At 42.7% G+C, this 13242-nt stretch overlaps 1 protein-coding gene across 1 annotated transcript in view; it reads right to left on the minus strand.

Moving 5' to 3' along the window:
• DISP1 (dispatched RND transporter family member 1) overlaps window positions 1–13018 on the minus strand; it is a 138094-nt gene extending 125076 nt beyond the window's left edge. Inside the window, exon 1 of the mRNA XM_036277614.1 lies at window positions 12976–13018. The gene's annotated coding sequence lies outside the window, so the exon portion shown is untranslated. The remainder of the gene's footprint in view (window positions 1–12975) is intronic.
• Between the last annotated feature and the right edge of the window lie 224 nt (window positions 13019–13242).

A 13242-nucleotide genomic window follows, 5' to 3' on the forward strand; every position in this document is an offset into this window, starting at 1 on the left:
GTATTAAAGCATAAAGGTGACTACTAATTTGCTCAGTGGAGCCCAGAGTCCTAATTACTAATAATTAGGTTACAGTATGAAGGGACTAATGAAATTTTTCTATACTATACTGCTGCTGAAGTGATCTTGAGAGGCAACCATAATAAAACCATACCGAAGCCAAAAAGCATTAAGATCCACCCTGGCTGGTTTGGCTCAGTGGTCAGAGCGTCAACCCACAGACCGAAGGGTTATGGGTTCGAGTGTGAGTCAAGGGCATGTACATGGGTTGCAGGTTTGAGCCCTGACCCTTGATGGGGTTGTGTGGGAGGTAACCAATCAACGTGTCTCTCTCACATCAATGCTTCCCTCTCTCGTGTGCGCGGGCTCTCTCTCTCCCTCCCTCCCTCCCTTCTTCCCTGTCTCTCCTTTCTACTCTAAAAAATCAGTGGAAAAATATCATCGGGTGAGGATTAACAACAACAACACACACACACACAAAAAGACATCAAGATCCATCAACTATGTTGGAAGCACAGCGATTCAATATGCTCCCCACAGCCTGAGCGGCTGGGAAAGAGGGCAAGGGAGACCCAGGCCATTCAAAACAGCTTAGCTCTCTCCTGTGCCAATGAGTAAAAGGATCTACTGCAGATCATTCTAAAAGTTTGGTTTGCATTTGACCTTGACAGCCCAAGAAAGCCTGAGCAGTCTCCAGGAAAGTAACACCTCTATCTAAACCTAAGAAGTTGGGGATGAAAAGGAAAGACTCCCCCGAGTGCCTGAATTCTTCTACCATCCCCCGGAGAGCACGCATTTCAGACAGAACTGTTAACTGGCAGCTGCCCCCATCAGTATCACCTGAACAGGTTTCCAGAGCAGGAATCTAATAACTACTTATTTGGCAGCCACTAATTTACTCTTCATTTCAAAGCGGCCTTTTTATCTAGGTGCAAAAGAATGAAACTGGCTAAAAAATGTTTTGCAGCAGATGGAAATGCATTCATCATTCTTCTCCATTACACTTTTCAGCTGGCAATAACTGTGGTTGTAAAGAAAAGAAAAAAAAAGAGTTTGGGTGCTTTTCATCAAAGCTTGGATTCCAGCCCTGCCCTGCAGCATGCTGTAATATGAGAAAAGTTCCTGCTTCACATTCCAGAAGAAATGAAGTTTTATGTGGATAACCCCCTGCGTTCACTGCCACCTCTCTTAGCTATTGTTTTCATCCATGCAGCAAATACCACAAGCATCCATTACTTTAGATGCGACATTAATTCTGGTACTTTGGGGGGAAAAAACATTCGTTAATAAACTGATTGCATTTCATAAAAGTTTAAAGTGGAACAAATGGATCATAAAACACTTCAAGAATACGTAGATTTTTTTTTTTTAAGTATAGGATCGCCATGCTGCTCACACTCTCTAAAAAGTACTTTAGGTATAAGGACCAAAACACTCAAGGTGCTTTTGAAATGCAGAGGAAAACCATGTATAATCAAAAGCCAATAGGCTTTAGAATTAGCTCCACGAGTAGTATAAACTTAGACAAATTATTTAATCTCTCCAAACTTTGGTTTCCACATCTATAAAAGGGAAATATAAATACCTACCTTATATAAGGGTTGCCCTGAGACATGAACATTATATATATAAAAATTACCCAGCAGCCCTGGCCGGTTGCTCAGTGGTTAGAGCTTCGGCCCATGGACCAAAGAGTCGAGGGTTCGAGTCCAGCCAAGGGTACATACCTCAGTTGCAGTTTGTCCCCGGCCCTTGCTGGGGTCGTGCAGGAGGCAACCAATCGATGTGTCCCTCTCATATTGATGTTTTTCTCTCTCTCTTCCCCCCTCTTTCTCCCCCCCCTCCCACTCCAACTGAAGATATTTGAGAAAATATCTTCAGGTAAGGATTAAAAAAAAAAAATACCCAGCAGAGTGCTTAGCACATAGTACATGATCAATAAATAAAGGCCAGTATTATCAGAGATGTTTTCTTTTTTTATTTATTTATTTATTTTTTTTTTTATTTTTTTTTTTATCCTCACCCGAGGACATTTTTCCATTTTTTGTTTAGGTAGAGTGGGAGGGAGAGAGAGAAACAGAGAGAGAGAGAAACATCGATGTGAAAGGAACACATCGAGTGGCTGCCACCCGCACAACCGACCAGGGCCGGGGACAAACTACAACCGAGGTACGCGCCCTTAGCGGGAACCGAACCCGGGTCTCTCCGGACCACAGGCCGACGCTCTAACTGCTGAGCCCAACCGGCCAGGGCAGAGATGTTTTCAATAAGAGAGACAGTGATGACTTTTATTCCTTGGTGGGAAAAAAAAAGCATCATGTCAATAGAAGTTATTACTGTTCTGAAAAACAAAGTAGATTCTTAGGTTTCATGAAAGAATATGTAACTGGACAACCTAGATTAGGAGTATCTTTCTAACAGCAAGTTGGGAGCTAGGAACCTGCAACCGAGAGGCGAGTTATATTTCATAAGAAGAGTATGTAAACAAACACACAAACAAAAACTATGCAGTGAGACTCCAGAGGAAGGACCTGGGGAAGAAGTCAAGGAGTGGCTATGCCTATTTGTCAAGATGGAAAAGGTCCTGTCTCTTCCCATTATTTTCCCCTCTTCTCAACTACTCCAGGTACCAACATGTTCTCTTAGAAACTGGGAGTCCAAAAAAGGCAGTCGGAAGTAACGAGGTACACAAGCAATCTCTATCCAGTAAGTCACTTGCCGATTCTTTGGATTAACAAGTTTTTTGCATAGTTTTAAAAGTTTCACTTTACAACACATGTAATTTATGTAATATGTCTTGTCCCACACCTTATTCAAATTAACTTAATCAAATAATTATAGATTAGCTATCGGTTAAGAGAAAAACGGAGATTTCATTTAGGGAAGAGGATAGCTGAATGCACGGGGCAGTTGTGGGAGAAGAAAGCATCTTATCCAAGAGAGGAAATACCAGTAGGAAAAGAAGAGATGGCAGGAGACTGTGTACCAAGAACTGGGGGACAAACAGTAATAATTGACACCCAATACTCTTGCTCTGGCTTTGCAGAGACAATAATTGCCAGCGTATCTTCAAAGAAAATCAATGTTACTCTTCATTACCAATACTGATCCAGGACTGTGAAACAGGATACCATATAATTTGAAACACCGGGGTCTAAGAATATGAAGTTGTTCTACCTTGTGATCAAACTATAGAAAAATCATTATCACTCAAAAATTAATGTCTACTTAATTGCATCTTTTTTTAAGCAGTTAGGGACTACTAAAAAAAAAGCATTCAAACTTACTTCTTTCCCCTAAAGGCCTCTTACAAGCTTTTCTGAACTCCTTTTGCTTGCAAATATAGACATACACCAGTTTCTCAATTTAAATGTATAACCTAGCAGACAAAATTGCGCAGAGAATCTCTCACCTAAATGTTCAAGATCCTTTAATATCTTCAAGCATCACAGAGGCTCCTTAGTCAGATAATTAAACACACCAAGTCACTCTGAGTCCAATGCAAATAATACCAACCTTAGGAACCCAAGTGAAATGGTTTCCAGATCTGATTGAGAAATAATTACGTTATAAAGTTAAGGATGATACTCTATGCTTCATATCTGGTAATATCAAATTTGATCTTGAGCCCATACACTAAAGAAAAAAAAAAATCTGTTATTTAATTACCCCTGCGTCTATATCCTTAAGTGCGTTCATATCTTAAGATGCAATTATCACAGAAAAGCTCTTTTTTAACTACTTTGGGGTCGGCATTGTCAAAATATTTCATTTTATGTTTGGAGGAAAAGCGACTTCCAAATCCCGTACCTTCCATTCCCCTTTCCAACCACATCTCAAAGTAATATTCCAAAGGGAAAACAAAAACAAAAACCACACACACACACACACAAAGCAGGAGTCATAAAATTAACTGGATAGTGCTGCCGTCAGTCCATCCTTTCAATCTGATGAAATGGAATTTGTGATTTGAATACAGCCCCCAAAGAGCATAGCTGATTCAAGAGAACAGGCCTGCTGGTCACAGAAGTAGAAGGTACTGTACAGTCAGAGATCCACACCTGCCTGGAAAATAAACCTGGAGGCTAAAGCATGCTACAGAGCTGTGGGGGTGACATAAAGTAGCTAGAATAGGGGAAAGGGAAGGAGAAAAGGGATCTAGAGAGACCTTCTAACAAGACCCTCAGCCAGCTGCCATGATGTAGTGTAATAAATGCGATCACTTTGGAGCACTATGCCAGGCACTGTGCTGAGCACAGTACACACACTGCCTCCTTTGCTCCCTATAGCAACTACGTGCAGTGGGTGGGTGCTATTGTGCTTAATTTGCAGGTAAGGAGGTAAACTCGATGATGCCTGAAACCTGGCAACCTTGTCAAGGATCCATTTACATCCTACAATGTTTTCTCTGTGTCCCACCAAGTCCTGAAATTCCCTCCTAGACGATTTCCAGATCCGTGTCCACGTGCTTACAGAGGGCACTTGGGTTCCAACACCCCAACACCCCTTTGTTCTCAACTTCCCCCAGAAAGCAAGCTCTCTCAGTCCCTGGTCCATGCCCCTCTATACTTCAGTTCCTCTGGACTCTCCCCTGTGAATCATCAGTGGCTAGCTTGTTCTTACAGGTAAAATCTCTTCAAGCCAAATGTCGCCATGTGCCCTCAACAGGGCATGTGGTCCACTTGTAGAAACCAATGACATAACCAATTTTCTCTGCCCACCTCCCCCTAATGTCACTGAATGGCCTGAATATCACCTCCATTCTCTTAACTATTAATTCATACTCAATCCCTTAAGTAGAAACTCAGAATCACCCCTTCTTCAGAAAACCTGCCCCTGGCAGCTTCGCTCAACTGGAGCAAAAGGACCGGGTTGGAAACCAGCCCGGCTTCTGATCCTGGTTCTTCTACTCGCTGTGATTACCTGAGCAAAGCACTCCGCCCTTCTGGGACCAGTTTCTCAACCATAAATGACGGGAATTAAATTGAATAAGCTCAAAACTGATCCCCAGCTCTAAGCATGTTTTACGCAAAAAGATTAGCAAGAGCATTTACTTATAAAAACAAAAATTCTTATAAAATTTTAAAATTATGTAAGGCACCTAAGTTAAAATAATACACAACATGGCAAAATAATACACAACATATCATAAAAAAGAGAATAACTTCAGTTCCATAGGGTGACAAGGTTAATTAAATTGTCCATTTTCTAATCTTTATTTTACACATAAGTGAAAACCCAGGTAATTCCGTAAAGGCTAGGAATATAGACACGCTCCTGTTTACTAATCTCTATGCAATACTGTATACACATGGTTATTTAGTATACCAAATGTGTTTTAAATACTAACTGTGATAGTTAATGTGTCAACTTGGCTAGGTTATAGTACCCAGTTATTTAATCAAACATTAATCTAGGTGGTGCAGTGAGGTACTTGGTAGGTGTGGTTAATAAGTACAGTAAGTTGACTTTAAGTAAAGATTACCCTCGATTGTGTGTGGGGGACCCAGCTAATGGGTTATAGACCATAAGAACAAAAGCCAAGGCTTCCCAAAGGATTCTGCCTCAGGACTGCAGCATCAACTCCTGCCCGACCTCTGGCCTGCTGACCTGCCCTGCAAACTTGGGGCTTGCCAGTCCCCACAATTCATGAGCCAATTTCTTAAAATCGTCTCTTTTTAAACACACGCACGCGCACACACTCACACGAATGAACATGGTTCTGTTTCTCTAGAGAACCCTTACATTGATACTCTAACATACTGAAAGCTCAAACTGGTATTGTTGTCATTCTTAAGTAAGGATGAACAGATATCTGTTTCCTGTGACCTCTTTAAAATATTAAAGTATTTTAAATAAGTGCTCAGAAGGTTATTTTGTAAGTTTCTATTTCCTACACATTGCCAACAAATTAGCAATGCCATTATCTCACTTTTCATTATTAAAATACATAGGAGGAAAAAGAACAGTGTGTTTCCTACAAGGAATTTTTAAGCTCCAAAACTGATTTTAGAAGATTCTGAGATTCAACGTTGTTCATTTTCAAAGTATTTCACAACTACCAGTCAGTATAAACATCACTATGACCACGTTATACGATCAACCCAATTTTAAAGAATGAGAAACCATCCATACAAAATAGATGTAAACTTTGCACTGCTCAGTATGTTTGCAGAATCAACCTGAGAATTCTCCAGCTCTGTTTTACTGATGAGCTGGCGACTGGTTAGCACACTGACATAGACAAAGATTTCGGAATCACTACATACACAGGAAACTACTAAGGATACAAGAATCACATACTTGGTAACATCTGTTCACACTCTGGTTCCATTCAAAAAGCCTTACTGATACCAGGTGGCCGTAAACTTTTCCTGTCAAGGGCCAGTCGCATCTAGGCTTGTAGGAAGGGACCGCTGTACAGGCTAGCACCTCTCTAGGGTGTCAGAGCTGAGAGGGGCTGGGGGCCATGGTTTAGTCATTCTTAGCCTAGGAAAAAGACTTCCCACAGCTAGGAATTATTATGAAGCAGCTGCTGAGAGGAATACTACGGGAAAATAAGACCACTGACAGGGTCCAGCCCTCTTTTCATAGGAAGTTGCTGAGGCTGAGGGGCAACACCCCATCCAATCACACAGCCCCTTAGCAGCATAGCTACTTCTAGAACCCAGGACACTGTTTAGGGCTCTTTCTATTCCTCTACTAGTTCGTTCCTAACTGAATGAAAACCCAATTATTGCAAGTCTCACTTCCCATCCACTACCTACTAAATATAGCATTCATCTCACCAACTAACAGACTCTCTTCTACGCTAGACTTAGCTGTAGATTTTTATTTATTTATGTATTTTTTTATCCTCACCCGAGACATTTTTGCATTTATCTTCAGATAGAGAGAGAAAGAAAGAGAAAGAGAGAGAGAGAAACATTGATGTGAGAGAGACACATCGAGTGGTTGCCATCCACATGGCCCTAACTGGGGCGGGGACAAACTGCAACCGCTATGTGCCCTTAGCGGGAACCGAACCCGGGCCTCTCTGGTCCGCAGGCCAATGCTCTAACCGCTGATCCACACCGACCAGTGCTTAGTTGTAGATTTTAACTTTAAAAATATGGAGATGAAGAACTAAGATTTGAACCAAAGCTTAAAAAATGTGTCTATATAAGAGATTATTAGTTTGGGATACAAAGGTTTGACATTAACTAAAAATGAAAATAATGACTATATACAATCTATGTCTAGCTATATAATCTATATGTAATTATACATTTATATTATAATAATAATAATGAACTAAGGCCATTGGCAAGCCTAGTTTCCAAAAACATTAATTATCGTTTCCCTCTATGGGTCATTTCTTAAAACCTTTTATAGTTCCTGGCAGTTTTTAAAAGCCTTTAGAGTGTGGATCAGAGTTCATACATAGTTCAAAGACCAAACTCCAAAGCAAAATCAGAAACATAAGAAATGGCAGGTCCCAGATACTCTCTTTCAGCTGAGTTTTCAACTATTCTAGATTTAAGTGGTGACATTTCACTGAGGGCGAGGAGAGAGGCAGGTATGTGAGAACACAATTTCAATCATTTGTTTTCTCTTCTTCAGAAATGCACATAAAAGTGAGTGGCTGAGAACAGAAAACCCACTACCAGCTCTGCAAAGGCCTCTGGGTAATGACTGGGTTACTCAGAAAGTGAGAGCACCAGGCCCAGAGAAGTATCACCGGTCACACTTTTCTGCAGAACACTTGGTATAAAAGAATCTGTACATGATCCTACTCTAAGCCCTACAAGGAGTATTAGCTACTTAGCTATAATCGATCCAAAGCCTCACATGCTTTAAGAGATAAGTATTATAAATGTAGAAGACAGAGCCTATAAGGATGGCTAATAGGCAAGTAGAAAATTCAGACCAAAATGTCTCTAGAGCAACGGTTCTCAACCTGTGGGTCGTGACCACTTAGGGGGTCAAACGACCCTTTCACAGGGGTTGCCTAAGACCATCGAAAAACATATATTTCTGGTGGTCTTAGACTGTCTGAGGAACTGAGACCCCGCTCCTCTATGGTCTCCAGGCGGGTCCACCCACATGCAGACACGCCCACATGCAGACACGCCCACAGACAGCATGAGGACCTGCATTAAAGGGTCACAGCATTAGGAAGGTTGAGAACCACTGCCCTAGAGGCAGAAACACAGGCGGGCTGAACACAGGCAGGACACAACTCAACAGGAAGAAATATGAAGGCCCATGTTTCAGTTCAAACATCAGTTGTGTGACTACAAGACCAGATTAACAGAGTTCCTCTGTAAATTCGGGAGTCAAATCAGATTCTCTCCCAAGGTACTTCCTAGCTCTACCCCTCAGAACTAGAGCCAATAAATAACTGTTTATTAGGGGGAGAAATGAGGTTAGCAGTTCACCTTGGGAATATATTTGATGCAAGCATTCTACTTTACTCAAAAGCGTTCTTGTTCTTCAGTGACCAAGCAAACGGGGCCAAATCTGAACAACAGGTGAATCGCTAATAAAGGGTATATGGGTGGTGCCTGGTACCATTTTTCTTTTTTGCAACTCTATTCAATTACTATGATATAGTCCTCACTTAGGCCTAATACATTAGGAGCTGATACTTCTTTTCTCTGTAGTCATTAGTTTTCGTGGGAAAGTCTAGAACTGGATTATGCATCACTTCCTAGGGACTGCCCCCCTCCTCCACTTTATTTTTTTATTTTGGGTTTTTTCTTTCCTTATCCTCACCTGAAAACATTTTTTTTTCCATTTTCATTCAGATAGAGTAGGAGGGAGAGAGAGGAAGAGACAGACATGGGTGTGAAAGGGACACATCAGAGTGGTTGCCTCCCGCACGACCCCAACCAGGGCCAGGGACGAACCACAACTGGGGTACATGCCCTTGGCGGAAATCAAACCTGCAACTCATTGGTCTGCGGGCAACACTCTAATGGCTGAGCCAAACCGGCCAGGGCCTCCTCCACTTTAATTAAGACAAATTCACTCATATATAGTGCTGGGTCTTCTCAGATCTGCAGTGTTCTCATTAGTCTCCAAGCCTCTGTCCTCTCAATACTGAAAATGAACACCACCACTACAACAAACCTCAATACTTGCTTGTTTGCTTGTTTTATTCACATTTCAACCGTTGCCCCAAACCTCTCCATGATCCTAATTACCATATCAACTTGAACTTCCAGAGCCTCAGGTCATTCTCATGGAGGAGAAAGAGGGAGGTGAGCTCTGGCCAGTTTGGCTCAGTGGTTGGAGAGTCGGTCTGCAGAACAGAGTCTGGGGTTCAGTTCCCGCAAGCGGCATGTACCAAAAAAAAAAAAAAAAAAAAAAGAGGGAGGTGAGAGGGAGTTCTCTCCCTACCCCCTGCAGACAAGTACTTTAAAACAATACTAATACCAAGGACAAGTCTTTCTGCTTTTTATTATCATGAAGCACTGGCAATTTTAAACAACCTAAGTGCTAAGGTAGTTCTTCCAACCACTGCGGACAGCTCCTACCATCACCCCTTACTATGTCAGCCTCTCCCACCTCTGCCCAAGTCTTTTATCCAACAGCTTTTCTTTCCCTTCAAACATTACATTTTAAAAACCTAATAACAATTACTCAGGGCAATCGGTGTACTTTCTATCGTATTTGTAGCCCTGAGGTGTCGTATCTCTGCAACAGAAAAGTCCACGTGTACGTTCATGGGATGCCTCACTCTAAGCAAAACTAAATCGGGTCCATTTATATCATCTGACCAACTACAGTTTAGTTTGAAACTTTTTTTCAAACAACAATAACGTAAACAAGTGGCTCACAGCCATAACCACATGCCTGGAGGCTGGAAAGTCGGCCAAGACTTACAGGACCAGACCCAGCAGAACGGACAAGGCTATACAAACAGGACTGCAGTTTGTCTGGCTGCCCTGCCACCCGAGTCACTCTGAGGCCCCGGTCATCACAGTCAATAGGAGAGAAAGGTCTAACTCGGCAGAAGAAAACGCACAGAGAGTGATACTAAAAGAAAGGGTACACTGAGCGTCAGCCCATCTGGTTGAGGGCCATGCTTACATCACAGGCAATGCAGCAGCTGGGTGGTAAGTCAGCAGAGGACCAACACTTGGCTTGGCAAGTCCCTGTGCAAAAGCTGTATTCCTCTGCTGTTAACAAAGCCTCCCGATTCTATCAAATGACCTGGAATGGCTTTCTTTCTTTTTTTATTTTATTTTATTTTATTTTTTTTATCCTCACCCGAGGACATTTTTCCATTTTTTGTTCAGGTAGAGTGGGAGGGAGAGAGAGGAACAGAGAGAGAGAGAGAAACATCGATGTGAAGGGACACATCGAGTGGTTGCCACCCACACAACCGACCAGGGCCAGGGACAAACTGCAACCGAGGTACATGCCCTTAGCGGGAACCGAACCCGGGTCTCTCAGGACCGCAGGCTGACGCTCTAACCGCTGAGCCAAACCGGCCAGGGCTGGAATGGCTTTCTAACGAGGGTACACCGATAGCTGAGGATGGGCTATGTATTATAAAACTGATCATCAGAGAGTACCGAACCAAACAAAGTTCAAATTACATCCTATGTTACAAACTGGTAATTAAGGAAAACAAAATGGATACGTATGCATATTAGAAGACAGCGTTTTGGTTATCGCCGTTTTCACAGTTCTTGCGATGCACAGATAGACATTTCACTGTAGCAAAAATAAAAAGAAATCTATAAGAATAACTAGTAATTTGCTACAACCCGATAAAAAATGGTTATGATTGGTTAAGCTGTAAAATACATCAAAATCCAACAGAATAACATAGAGAATTTATCTAGAGAAAGCTGAGAAACTTACACAACAACTAGAACAAAGAATAAAAATTCCAAAGATTATCCAGAACACAATGTACTCAGATTTCAAACATTCCATTCAGATGTATTCCAAGAAACCTGCCACAGAAGGTCTAACCTACCGAGAACTAGTCTAAAGACCTGCATATTGTCTCAAGTGCTTTTCCCCAAAAAACCAATGGAAAGGGGCAAGAATACATTTTTTAAAATCAAGATTGTATGGAAAAAACAGAATGAGTCTTATCAGAAAAAACAGCATTGTCTAATTTAATGAAGTAAGATTCAAGTATACCAATTAAACATATAGAAATCTATATAGCAGTTAACTCAATAACTAGAAAGATCAGTGTCGTCTTTTCATTTCCTAATTCACAAAGTGTTCAATATGCTCATTTATGTGTTAAAGTTACATTGTTTCTGATTAGGCACTGCTTCCCACTGCTAACATCAGCTGAGCCACAAAACGTAAGGAAATTAAAATTAAAGCACAGATTGTTTCCAAGAGTTTATAAGCTATTGTTAATAATGTTGTACATTTGAAATCTGGAAGAAAGTAGATCCTAAGTGTTGTAACCACATTAAAAGTAATAAAATGGTAACAATGTGAGGTTATGATCCATTAATTAGCTTGATTGTGGTAATCATTTCACTATTCATATGCATATTCTACACCTTAAATATATACACTTTTTATTTGTCAGTTATACTTCAAAAAGCTGGGAAAAAATAATTTATAAGCTAGCAACACGGCAATAAATATAAAATGTTCTAATTTATGTGAATCGGTGCAAGTCAGAGCACGAAATCAGATCTAAAAATTACCTGTACCAACACAGTAATTTTAAAAGTAATAAAGTTTAACACTTGAAATATGCAACACTGGAAACAAGCACACCAATCAGCAGATATCACCCTCCACCAATGACAGTGTTACCATTCTCCCCAACTACCCTGCCCAGTTTGTGGTGAACAAACAATTCACTTACAATCTATTTGAAGCTAGGAGAGTCTTTGTAATCACACTTTAGTGAGATACAATACGGTGTAGATTAGGAAATATGTATGAATTGCAGCCAATAAAACATAAATACAATGTAGACAACAACTAATTATAATTATCTCGGGTAATGATCAAAACAAGCCCACATATTATACACCGGCTATTAAAGAAAACTAAATGTGTTCATGTGTGTATGACAACAAATCTCGGGTTACCAATATTTTTAAAAACACGGCCAATGGCAAATAGACTTATTTCCTTGTAGCAGAAATAAAAAGTTACAGTAAGTTCTTAGAAACTTAGTAATTGACTACACCCTAATCTAAAATTGCCCTTACTGGTTAAGCGGAAAAAACTAAACCCAACAGGACAACTGTTAGTATTTTGTGAGAAAGAGGCAGGAAAACAAGGCCTGCCAACGCTGACAGCTGGCTTTCCGCGTAATGATCACCAGACCTGTAAATACACTTGAAAAGTTCATTCCATGACAAAGGAACCGAGCCTGCACTCTGCAGGGCAGAGAAGGCTGCAAGAGGGAAACTTCGCTTGGCTCGCTTGTATGAAACCACTGGAAAGGACTGCATCGTTCGGACCAAGATATGCGGCATTGGTTGGAACCTGAACGAAGGAGACTTCAAGCTTCCCGAGGAACGTGAAATACTCTCCTGAAATCCACACAGGTACACGCACACGCGCGCACGCACACACCGGTATTCACCGAAAATGAAGCCACACGGGCGCAGCATCCCATCCTAATCCGTTACATCAAGACGTCCTTCTCCTCAAGGACCCTCGGAGGATGACCCCTCCTCTCGAACCTCTGCCCGGACGCCAGCCTTTGCCGTCTCGCGCCACCCTCGTCCACGGCCAAGTGCCGGACACTCCCCCACGCGGGACGCGCTCCCCTCCCGGGAGGTGCATCCCTGCCCAGTGTCGCCCGCAGCTCCCCAGGGGCCAGCTGCCGGCCTCGCCGCCCTCGGGGTCCCCGTGCCGCCCTCCCTAGCCTCAGCGCTGCCCTTCGGGCTCTCCCGGGTCCTCGGCCCCATCGTGGTCCCCTCCCTCGAACCCGGGTCCCGCTTCTCCCCCCACCCGCGCGGGGAGGCCCGACTCTCCGGTCCCTACCCGGTCTCCCCGTCCCGCGGCGCAGGGCGGCTGCGGGGCCGACAAGCATCCGCTGAGGACACAAGTGTCCCGGGTGCTCCGGCTCCGATCCGGACCGGAGCCGGGCTTCCGCCTCGCGCCGGAAGGCGGTCCTACAGGGGCCGGAAGTCCCGCCCCGCCCGCGGCTCGCGGAGCACCGAGGTGTGTTTTCGCAGGCGCTCCTTCTCCTCCCGGGGCATCGCCTCTGCACTCGCTTGACTCCGGCTCGCCCGGCCCTGGGAAGAGCAC

The sequence above is a fragment of the Molossus molossus genome, unplaced genomic scaffold, assembly GCF_014108415.1.
Source record: "Molossus molossus isolate mMolMol1 unplaced genomic scaffold, mMolMol1.p scaffold_m16_p_23, whole genome shotgun sequence".
Classification (NCBI taxonomy): Eukaryota; Metazoa; Chordata; class Mammalia; order Chiroptera; family Molossidae; genus Molossus; species Molossus molossus.